Source organism: Protopterus annectens, chromosome 11.part0, assembly GCF_019279795.1.
Source record: "Protopterus annectens isolate FY-2018-M chromosome 11.part0, PAN1.0, whole genome shotgun sequence".
Lineage (NCBI taxonomy): Eukaryota > Metazoa > Chordata > Ceratodontiformes > Protopteridae > Protopterus > Protopterus annectens.
Window position 1 is genome coordinate 532,581,971 of NC_056745.1, and position 12,603 is coordinate 532,594,573.

The 12,603-nt window shown below is 45.2% G+C and overlaps 1 protein-coding gene across 1 annotated transcript in view; it reads right to left on the reverse strand.

The window, feature by feature from the left end:
* Nucleotides 1-12,603, reverse strand: part of XPOT (exportin for tRNA) — a 3,393,313-nt gene that overhangs the window by 1,089,502 nt on the left and 2,291,208 nt on the right. The window lies entirely within an intron of this gene.

Here is a 12,603-nt window from a genome sequence, read left to right on the forward strand (position 1 = left end):
CAGGGAGAACAAGGTGTTTTGGCTGAATTTCAGGTCCTTGAGGAGTTTTGACAGGTCTGTGGCCTGTATCAGGCAGCTTTCCAGGTAGGAGTGTATTTGGACCCACCTAGTCCTGCAGAAAGCAACTGGAGGTGCTAGACACTTTGTGAAAACCACTGGAGCTGTAGATAAGCCAAACGGCTGAGCTGAAAATTGATGGTGACTGGAGCCTGCCCTGAAGCGAGGATAGCTTCTGTGCAAATTTTGAATTGAAATATGCACATAGGCATCATTTAGTTCTAGTGAGACCATGAAGGCCTGAGAGGTTATCATGGGCAATAGTTTTAGAAGAGTCAACATTTTGAACTTTGGAACCAGGAGGAACTGGTTGAAGCTGAAGAGGTCAAAGACTGGTGCCAACAGCCTTCCTTCCTGGGAACCAGAAATAGCCTGGAGTAGAAACATTTTCTTTTTTGACCTTCTGGAACTGGTTCTACTGCTCCCTTAGAGCACAATATCTGACTTTGGGCCAAGACCACTGACCTTTGATTCTGTGGAACATCTGGACAGCCCGAGTATTTTAAAGGCTCTTTGAAGGAGAGTTTGTAACCATTTGAAATAATGTCTAGAACTAACTTGTCTGAAGTAATATGGATCCAGCTTTGTTTGAAGAGTGACAGTCTTTCTAATGGTCTTGGGATGGGGGTGGGAGGAGGAGCAGGGTGGACGATTCACAGTTGCTCTCTGGTAGGGGTGGGTGGGACCTATAACTCCCCTGCCTGGACGCCTCTGAGGTCCAGTGCCTGTTTCTTTGCAGCTGTTGCTGCTGCCTATGTGTCCTTTCCCAATGTGGTTTTCTCCATCTGTCTCTAGACTGGAGGGAAATGACCAGTGTTTACTTGGAAAGTTTCTACTAAACCTTGGAGGAAGTCCTTTACTGTTTGCATTGACTTCTCTTTGTCCTCCATCTTTTTAAAAAACGACTCCACCTTAGGGCGAAAGAGAAAGTCTTTGTCAATGGGTCCAAACAATAGGTTTGATCGTGGTCCCTAAGCCAAGCATGCATGCATTCTAATAAGTAAGCTCATGGCAGCTGCCCTGCAAGAAGCTTCCATGGCATCATAACCACAGTGCAATGAATGTTTAGTTACCTCAGCACTGGAACAGCAGCTATCTAGGAGCTCTTTGGAAAGGCTTTTATCCTGCAGTGAGATGACCTTCTGTTTTGAGCTGATCTAAAATGGTTTGTTTATACTTGATCATATGAAATTAACAGCTGAGGACCCTCATAGTAAAGGTGGCAGACATGTATACCTTTTTCCCATACCTATCAAGGGCCCTACTCTCTGTCAGTAAAGGGTTCCTGGATGAACTGGCTCTAGCCCCTCTGGGCCCCGGGATGACCACCTCAGGGTCAGCAGCAGAATTTTTAAAAAGATATTTGTCCGAGTCTTGTACCCTATAAAACATGTGGTTTACGTGGGTCAGGGGGAAGGGAATTAGGATTCCCGGAGAAATCCTGGAAATATCTTCCACTACCTCTAAAATGGGTGGAATGGCCAGTGGTTTGTGTTCAGGTAAATCCAAGAACTCTTGAACTCTCTTCTTGGACTGGGGATAATCCTGTGCCTCCCACTGAAAGTGTTGTCTCATAGCATGGAGGGTCTCTCCAAAAGTGAAATCTGCTGGTGGGGGGAGGCAGAGGGTAGGCTCTCCTCTGAATCAGACTTATCATAGGATGTATAGGAAGGGACCCTCATCAGACCCAGACTCTTCTAGGTCTGAATCTTTCTCTGATTGAAAAGTATCTGTGTAAACTTCTGAAGGAGCATCCCTGTTCCTTTCCGCTGGTTGGGCATCTTCTGTGGCCTGTCTTGACCTAACAGAAATCAGGTCCTCAGCTAGTCTTATGAAATCCTGTTAAGATCCCTGTAAAAGGAAGCCAGCAGACCTAGGCAAAGGCCCTGCCACATTACCTTTATTTGGGGTGGCTTTGGCCTTGGGTCTAGGAGTGTCCATCGAAATTGGCACAGGTCCCTCGAGAATGGTGAGAAAGCACTGGTGCAGGCAGAGGCCTTGTTTGGGTGTCATTAGTAGAAAACTGCTCCTTAGAAGCCAAGGTCTGCTGAGCGGTCCTGGACCCAAATGACAAGCCATATGGAAGGGCTTGCGAGAAAGCAGATGGGGCAGAAGGCATGTCAGATTCCAAAAGGGTCTCAACAGAGGCCTGGGTCACAGTAACAGACACAGAACGGGGCTGCAAAAGTGCCTCACCTTTTTCAACAATCACAAACCTAGAGGGAGAGGCAGAAGGCAAATGGCTGTCTTCTGAAGACCTAAGCCTTTGTTTCTTTTCTTCATCTTTCTTGTGCTTACGTAGCTCAAATTCTGGATGACTGGTGGACACCATCAGACAAATAAGAATCTTGCTAAAATCTCAGCCCTACGCCTAACAGTTCTACTCTTAAAAATGGCAACTATTGTGGCTTGAGCCTAAACAGGTAACACAAAGGGAGTGAAAGTCTGTGTGGGATTTGCTTACCACAGCGACAATTATTTACTTTATCTGACATGAGTTAAAGGAAAAGAAAGGATTCCCCCAACTGGGTAATTATTTTTCCAACAATGACTTCTTTCTGGTGCTGACCAACGGACGCACTTGAACACTGCTTCCGGCTCCGACTGCAAGAAAAGACTGATATCATGACACAGGCTGGTTCCCTTTACACCTGAGAGAACTGTCGTCGGCCAGGGCATCTCCCAGCCCGGGAGGGGATGAGTTTTCTCTGATAGATGGGCTGGCTTTCCAATAACATATATGTATTATATACTGGAATTGGTGTAGACAGGATTTAATTAGACTCCCCCTTATAGACCTTAGGCTGGATAAACAAATGGCTGGTTAATCAGAAAAAGCATACAGAATAGCATTTGTAGGTTTCCAGTCAGCTGGAATAACAGGTTTGCATTAGTATGTATTTTTCCCTAATAAATACGAAGTCTAAAACTGAAACGCCTGTCATTATTTAGCCCAGAGGAGGCAGAAGTGTTGTTCTTCTCTACTGTCTTTTGCTAGGGCTATGGCAGAAATTTGATGGCCGGTTAAAGAGTGGCTGGATAAAAGGGAGTCTACTGTATAGCCATTTAGAAAAAGAAAATCAATCTTGGCAACTGAACAAAAAGGTAACAAAGTAACATGAAATAAATGGTCATCTATTGTTAAATAAAGCCATAAGAGAGAGCTGCAAAAAGAGGGAGACTAAGTATGCATGAATAGATTGCAAAAAGCATTCCACAGCATCCTACATTCATGGATAATGGATTATGTACAGATATACAAGATACCCTCTAGGTAGGAATGACTATGAAACAGTGGCAAACCATTTTGTATTATTAACCCAAGGATAAAAATTCCAAATAGTATATTCAGTACATTCCAGGGCGAGTCTGTCACCACTGTTGTTATGGCTTGCCATTAACCCACTAAGATGCTGACTTAATAGACTAGGTTATGGTTATTTATAACTTAACTTCCAAAACCAAACCTTATTCAAAGATGTCTCATCTATGTTTTGTGAATGTTTTAAAAGTGTACAGTTCATCAATTCATAGCTTCATAGTTAGGTACTAGGCTATCGGCCCTAGGGCCTATACAAGCCCAGCCAAAAAGGTACCCTAGTTTTTGCCACCCAAGAAAATTATTTTCCTGTGCCACTGTCGAGCAGAGCCACAGAAGTGATCTCAGGGGTGAATTTCCTATTTCCCATCCAATCATCAAGATTTTTCTTGAAGAGTGCCAATGAGGAGCTTTGTTTGATATAGATAGGTAATTTATTCCAGAGTATGGGAAGTCTCTGGAACAGGAATCTATCCCTTCGGCATGTTCTGTTTATTGTGGTGACAAGGTTTAGGTCCCTAGAGTGTGTAGCTCGGAGGGAGTGGGATTTCTTTAAGTGGAGCAAGTCCAACAGCTCTGGGTTTGACATAGCTTTCTATGATAGGGAGAGATCACCTCTGAGTAGGCGATATGCGATGGAGAAAAGCTGGAGTCATTTGAGACAGTCTGCGTAGGGCATCTGTTTGAGGCCGGTAATCCTCTTTGTGAGGTATTTCTGCGGCCTTTCCAGTTGTTGTAGATGTCTTGTGAGGTACATACCAAAAGGGGCATTGTACTCTATAATGGGTCTAATGAGTGATGAATAGAGGGAAACAATGACCATTTCTTTTTCTGGATGAGAAACCTTTTGTGATGAGGTGTGCCACGAAGAAGGATTTCCTGACTACTGTGGCAATGTGTTTATCAAAGGAGAGACTACTGTCCACCTGTGTCCAAAGGTCTCTTATTACACTTTCGGTGTTAAATATACTACCGCCTGTGTTGTAGTTCATGAGCACAGAGTTTTTACCAAAGGGGATGACAATTCACTTTTTGGTATTGAGCTTGAGGCCATGGCTTTGACACCAGGCATCTGTCTCAGTGAGCCCCTTTTGTCCACATCATTAGGAGTTTCAATTATAGCTCCTAGTTTGCAGTCATCTGCGAACTTTGTTAGCCAAAGACCTTCTGTGTTAGCCTGTACTTCAGAGAAGTAGATACCAAACAGGAGAGGACCCAGGACCGAACCCTGTGGTACTCCACTTTTCACTGGTCTGAAGTCTGATTTGGAGTCTGCTACTTTTACAGTGTGGGTTCTGTCAGTGAGCCAGTTGGCAACCCATCTTGTGACATAGGGGTTTATACCTAGTTTAGTGAGTTTATCTATAATTCCAGAGTAGGGGATGGTGCTGAAAGCCTTGGCAAGATCTACATAGGCTGTGTGAACCACCTTACCCTTGTCTACAGCTTTGGTGACTGCTTCAAAGAAGTCTATCAGGTTTAGGAGACATGATCTGCCTTTCACAAACCCGAACTGGGTGGGGTCCAGAGTTTGGAGATTACCAATGTCTTTGTTTATAAGTTCCATGATGATACATTCCATGGCCTTGCAGACCAGGCTCGTCAGGCTAATGGGGCAGTAGTTCCCTGGGTCCGTGGTGGCTCTCCCCTTGTGAAGTGGGATAACCATTGCTGTGCGCCATTCAGTGGGCACAAAGCCTGAGGTGAGGCTATGAATGAACATGGTACTTAGGTGGGGTGCCAGTTCGTTCTGTAGTTCATGTAGAATGCAGCCTGGGATGTTGTCTGGTCCCATGGATGCTGTGTTCTTGGCTTTGGAGAGTGTGGTTTTTACCTGTTGTGGATCTGTAAGCACAACTACAAATAGTAAAACGTTTTTCGGATTATATAAACATGACATTTTGTTTTGATAAATGTGCAAAAGCAATACTTATAATAGGAAAGTTGCTGCACCAAAAAAATATCAACCTGGGATAGAAATGTGATATATATACATATATATATATATATATAAACGGACACGAATAGGCAATAGTATATTCATATGTGAGAATAAATGAAAGGTCATCAATAAGACAGTAAAGAATGCTTCATAAGACTAAAGTTAATACTGAAAATTGCTTTGACATCTAGAAATATAATCAAAACTTAAATCAAATTGCTCCTTCTTATTTAACTTAACAGTTTTGGTATGACTGAAAAACAAATGATACACAAAAAACAATGCATACCAAAATTATACATCCCTCAGAGAGAAGGAGGTATGATCTTCAATGAAACTGTCTGTATTTATAGGTCTGCAACCCTGGGAGTGCATGCATATTTGCTGGTCTCATCAGATCCCAACAGTGAAAGTCCAAAAGCATGAAATGATAAAGGATACAATGATACACTTGCTTAGACCAGCAAAAGCTTTCAGAATGGAGAAGGAACGGAAATCAAACCAGATGTAGGCATGTACCAGACAGCAAATGAATATGCCAAAAGCACATAATTAGAAGTTATGTACCTACCATAACGTTACATGTTAGTTGTCTTCTCTCACCTTCTTTCTTGCTGGATGGGTTCGGAGCCGATCCTCGGCTCCGACTCGGCACTTGCTAAGCTCGAGAGCTAATTTTACCAGCTCGAGGCAACCCTATATCCCATGACGGAAGGCGGAGATTACTCAGATCTCGTTTGGTAGCTAAAGAAATAGCAGTATTTTCTTCCAACTTAGGAGGAAGAAAATAAAAAATACTAAATAACATCATAACCCTCCAGAAAGGATCCACATAATCTAGTGACACTAGGAGTTGAACAGCTAGAAAAAAGGTAATAACCTTTTAATAGAAGATGTATAATCTTCTCGGTCTGACCAGGCTAGGGGGAAGGAGGGCGGGACGCAAGAAAGAAGGTGAGAGAAGACAACTAACATGCAACGTTATGGTAGGTACATAACTTCTAAATGTTAAGTTGTAAATCTCGCCTTCATTCTTGCTGGATGGGACCGCGTCCCTAGCACCTCTATCCTGGGTGGCTCAATGGAAAAGACACTTGAGAACGGTGGAACCAAAATTTGCTCGGACTCTGGAGACCAAATCTAATTTGTAATGCGAGACAAAGGTATGAGGAGAGGCCCATGTGGCTGCTGCACAAATAGTGTCTATTGGAAGTCTAGCTTGAAAAGCTGTAGATGTAGCTAGAGCTCTGGTAGAATGGGCTTTTGGGTTAGAAACCAACTCTTTGCCTCTGAGCTGATAAATGTAAGTGATCACGGAAGACAGCCACCTAGATAAAGTTACCTTAGAAACTGGAAGGCCTTTCCTGTTCTCTGCATAGGATAGAAAAAGTTGATCAGATTTCCTAAAAAAATTTGTCTTATCCAGATAATATCTCAGCTGACGGTGAACATCGATATAATGTAACTTTTGTTCAGCTCTATCAGAATAATTCGGGAAAAATACTGGAAGATCAATGGACTGATTTAGGTTAGTCTGAGATGCCACCTTTGGTAAGAAAGACGGATTAGTTCTTAGGGATACCCTATCTTTGTGGAATATTAGATAGGGAGGGCGAACACAGAGAGCATGAAGCTCAGATACTCTCCTGGCAGATGTAATGGCAACTTGAAAAAGTGTCTTCCAAGAAAGCAATTTCAAGGAACAGGCAGCTGCAGGTTCGAACGGGGGAAGAATCAAGGATGTTAAAACTAAATTTAGATCCCACTGTGGTGGGGGGTCTCTAATAGGAGGTTTCAATAAAAAGATACCTCAAAGGAATGCCTTGCAAAGTTTATGTGACAATGTTGTGGGGTCCAAGAAGCCTATATGAAAATTTTAAATGGCTGCCAGTTGAACTTTCACTGTGGAAGAAGAGGATCCTGAATTAAAAATGTCAGCTAGGAAGTCCAACACCGAATGAATTGGAGCAGTATAGGGGTCTATGTTCCTGGCTTTTGCCCAGAAAGAGAAGCGTCGCCATTTACTAGTGTAGATCTTTCTGGTAGAAGACTTTAGGGAAGCTACTATGACATCCCATACAGGATTAGAAATCATAGGAAGCCTGGCTAAGGATGGAAGTGGAGCAACCAAGCAGTGAGGCTGAGAGAAGGTATGGATTGGTGCAGTTGACCCGACTGGTGGGTCAGAAGATCTGGAACCGGGTCCAGATGCCATGGCTGTACCAAGAGGTAATGATGTAGGAATGGAAACCAAATCTGTCGAGGCCAATAAGGGGCAATGAGAATCAACTTGGCTCTCAAGGCGGTTGCTTTCTGAATTAGCTGAGGTATCAGCGGAAAAGGAGGAAAAGCGTAAAGACGTCCCTGGGGCCAATCTTGGGTTAGAGCGTCTCTGGGGGGATGGCCTGGAAGGAGGAAGAGAGAGAAGAAGTCTGGGCATTTGCTGTTTTGAGGTGTAGCAAAAAGGTCGCAGCAAGGAAGGAGGCCCCACTTCTGAAAAATCTCTTCCGTCACTGACTGTTTGAGAGACCACTCGTGAGGCATGAGAATAGCTCTGCTCAATCTGTCCGCTATGATGTTGGATTTCCCGGGGATGTGCGTTGCTATCAGAAACCGGTGAGAGAAGATTGCCCATTGCCAAAGTCTGAGAGCTTCTCGACACAGTGGATAGGACTTGGTTCCGCCCTGTTTGTTTATGTACCACACTACGGACATATTGTCCGTTTGGACTGCAATAGTTCTCAGGGGAAGAGAGTCGTTGAGGGCTTGCAACGTTAAAAGCACTGCTCTCATCTCCAGAACATTTATGTGCAGATGGTACTCGAAAGGTTGCCAAGTGCCATGGACCATTCTGCCCTGATAATGCCCCCCCCCCACCCGATCAGGGAGGCGTCCGATGTAACCGTGGCAACCGGGGCAAGAGGAACAAATGGTCTGCCTTGATGGATTTGAGGGGACGATATCCACCAAGTCAGATGTCTTTTGCAAGTTGGGAGTTACTATGATCTCGTGACGCATGGGAAGTTGTTGAAAGGACCATTGGGTGAATAGCATCCATTGTAGCAGCCGCATGTAAAAGCGGGTGAGGGGAAGAAGTGTTATGGCGGCCGCCATAAGACTCAGTACTTTCAGAGAAAATCTGGCCTGAATTTTGTTGCTGAATAGAATAACTTGGACGTGTCTTTGAATGTCCAAGATCCTTAGGTCTGTCAACCTTGCAGAAAGTTGTATAGTGTCGAAATTTGCGCCTATAAAAGTAATATATTGACAAGGCGACAAGGCAGATTTTTCGAAATTTATAGAAATTCCTAGCCCTCTGCAAGTGTGAATGGTGTAATTTCTGGCTTGGAGAAGCTGATGCCTGGTGGTGGCAGTGAGGAGCCAGTCGTCTAGATATGGAAACACCTGGAATCCTTGACGTCTCAGGTGAGCCGTAACCACTGCCATGCATTTGGTGAACACTCTGGGGGCTGTAGTGAGTCCAAAGGGCAGGGCTCTGAATTGGAAGTGACTGGTCCCCAGCCGAAAGCAGAGAAATCTTCTGGAGCGTCTGTAAATTTTTATGTGATAGTATGCATCCTGAAGATCTATCGAGCACATCCAATTGTCCTTGCCCAGAAAGGGCAGAATGGACTGAAGTGTGACCATCCGGAATCTTGATTTCTTTACAAACTTGTTGAGTTTGCTCAGATCTAATATTGGTCTCCAGTCCCCTGTCTTTTTTGGAACTAAAAAGAACCTTGAGTAGATTCCGGATCCTATTTGGTCCGCTGGGACTGGCTGTATGGCTCTTTTTACTAGCAGTTTTGATATTTCTAGTACTGCTAGTTCCCTTAGACTGGGTGGAACGTCTGGAAGGGTTCCCTTTTGTTGAATTGGGGTTTGAATAAAGGGAATTTTGTAACCCTCGGATATAATTGACTGTACCCATTTGTCTTGAGAAAGGGAAAGCCAGGCTATTGGGTACAGCGATAATTTTCCCCCGACTGCCTCCAAAGGCGGACAATCGGGCAACATCTCAGGGATGCTGGAAGGGTTTTGTCAGAAAGAGGCCGTCTGCTACCCTGATTTTTGCGGACCCCCTCTGCCCCTAGGGCAGCGTCTATTATTGTTACCCCCTCTGCCTCTGGGGGTAAACTGACTTTGTGCGTCAGGCGTGACTCCTTGACATTTGCGGAACCACATTTTTCCCTCCCTTCTGTCCTTTGGGGTAAGGTCTAGAAGGGGTGGAGAAATGGACTCCTACGGCAGAAAGAGTCTTGCCATCTTGTTCGCATCTAGTCAAAGTGTCTTTCACTTGAGGACCGAACAAGGTCGAGCCATCAAAAGGGGAGTTTGTGAAAGACACCTTGAAGGGGTCTGCAAAATTACAAAGCCGCATCCAGGACTGACGCCTTAAAGCCACTCCTGTGCCTGCGACCCTACTCGCTCCATCGGCTGCATAAGAAATGAGCCGCATGGAGGAGTTAGCAATGGAGTTAAGGATTCCTAGCTGTGAGCTAATCTTATCCTGAGACCCAGCAGCTGACGGATCCTGTAAAACTTCTCCCAACTCTTTAAGAACATCTCTTTGAAGGCAGGTGAAGTGGCATAAGTAGTTCAGCGATCTCATGGCAAAAGTCGCTGAAGAAAAAATCCGCTTACCGTACCTGTCCATAGTCCTAGAATCCTTATTAGGAGGATGAACAGGTACTGAAGGATCAGCTAATTCCTTCTTGGTGGCAGCAGCCACCACCATGGCATCAACTGGGACACCTTTTAAGTATTGTCTATCTTGTGGGGCTGTAATGAATTTTGAAGGTCTCCTGGGGGTAGGTTCCACTGAATCCGGAGCCATCCACTCCTTCCGAGCCACTACTTCCATGAGAGGGTCGAAAGGCAGACACACCCAGGAGGTCGAGGGTCGAGATCCGAACGCCTCCAGGTATACTGACTCGTCCTCGGAGGGATTAAGGGAGGGCCAGTTCCCCCTCTGTTTAAGGATTTCAAGTATGTCTGAAAATGAGACATCCTCAGAGGAGGACCTTGGGGACCCCTCAGACTCATCCAAGTCAGTATCTAATGTAGTAGACTCAGGGGAGTCTAAATGTTTCCTCTTACATGTCCTCTTACGGGGGGGGGGGTTCTCCTGACGGATCAGGAGAAGCCTCGGAAGAGGAAGATATTCCCAATGGGGAAACCTGAGGCATTGGATCTCTGGGTCCGGGAGCAAGAGAGTGGGAAGAGACGTCAGCAGGCACTGTAGTGGGAGGAGCTGATGGAACTGTCCGTTGACTAAGCCCAGGGGCTAGTACACTCCTCATCACCTCGAAGGCTCCCCCATCAGAGACACCAGAAGGTTCCCGCTCCGAAGAGATAGGAACCCCAGGCCTCACCGAGAGGGAAGGCTCTGAGGCAGATGGGGCCGAGCTCACCAACGTCGAAGCTCTGAGAGGGAGAACGGGGTTGGACAAGGGTCCGATGCCACTCGCCCCCTCAGAGCCGACGAGAGAGACTAGACGCCCGGATCCCTCCAATGAAGGTCTCAAGGAGGAAATCGGAGTCGAGGACGACTGAGCCTAAAGGGGTGGTATCGGCTCCGAAGTCACAATGGTACCGGTTCCGAGGAGCTCCGGCTCCGAGCTCTGTAAGAGAGTCGAAGGAGGAATGTTCAGTGGATGTGATATAGCTACCGTCTGTTGAGATGGGCTATGGAGTATTTGGGCCAATGCCTGAGACTTTACTCACCACTCTCTCAAGGTCATGATCAGATAGCCTGGATGACAGAGAAGATCGGCTCCGATGGCTCCGCTCCGAGAGCAAGGGTGATCTCAGAGCCGAATGAATAGATCCCACAGAAGGGGATCGAGATCTCTTTTTCAAGATCAATGGAGCCATCGGAGCCGAAGATACATCGGCTCCAACCGGAGCCAACACAGAGTGTCTGGACTTGACAGTATCGGCGCCGGATGGAGCCGATACTGATACTGGTATAGAAAGATCGGCTCCAGCCGGAGCCGATCTCGAACCTGGTGAGGAAGAACCTGAAGCCGACGGCTTGGAAGCCTGAGCCAAAGGCTTAACAGGTTTTGAGGGCTTCCCTGGCGCCGACTTAGTCGGAGAGCTCTCGGGTTTTAATAAGCCCCTTAAAATGAGCTTATTTTTTCGCTCCTGCAGGACTCTTGGGTTGAAAGCATGACAGATAGCACAAGAGTCCTGCAGGTGCGAAGGTCCCAGGCAATAAACACAAGAAGTGTGACAGTCTGTCAGAGACATCTTCTGACAGCACGAGTTACACTTCTTGAAGCCTGAGACCTTAGTGTCCTTCGACATAACTGTGTCGATGAAACACACTCACACACAAACACACTTAGTCCAACAATTTCATTAAATTACATTAAACTAACAGGGATAACAGACAGTGGCACACAAAAACATTCCCTGGCAGGAAAAAATTTAGGGAGGGGAAGGCCTAAGGCCTAACTAGGGGGAAGGGAATATCTACTTAAAAGAAGGGAACACTGACAGGAATAGTGTTAACGTGAGTCGATAATTAACAAAAAATAATATTTATATGTAAAAAGTTAAAGGGGGTAGACAAAAGTCTCTGAAAAGTTCACTTACCTAGAGCTGGTAAAAGAAGGCACCTCGTTAGCGAAGCGGCAAACGAGATCTGAGTAATCTCCGCCTTGCATCATGGGATATAGGGTTGCCTCGAGCTGGTAAAATTAGCTCTCGAGCTTAGCAAGTGCCGAGTCGGAGCCGAGGATCAGCTCCGAACCCATCCAGCAAGAATGAAGGCGAGATTGACAACTTAACATTAAAGATTATAATGAAAAAAATGGGAAGGTCCACACATTTAGTGGAAAGTATAAAAAAAAAACATATTGTCCAATATTTGATGCAGGAATAGTTAAAGGAGAGGTGAATTTAAATAAAAAAAGGCAAATAATGGTGGCCCAAGATATCAGACTACATATACTTTACATTACAAAGTATATAGATAAAGTGGAAGAAACAGACTGAACTGGGAAACAGATGCAGATCTCACTGCTGGGTGTGATACACTCATGGCTGAAGGTCAGTATAGCTAAAAGCGCAGTAAATTGGCAAGACTACTTAATTATACAACTGAGCCAAAATAAAAAGCAATCACAAGGATAAAAATTCAAAGGGGGATATTCCAGGGTGATTACATGTAATCCTGTGTGAACTGCATAAGAAGGTAATTCTGGGGACATCACAGGTGCTGAGCAAGGCACTGTTCGCAAACATCAAAAACTGAAGCAATACTAATCTCAAACTC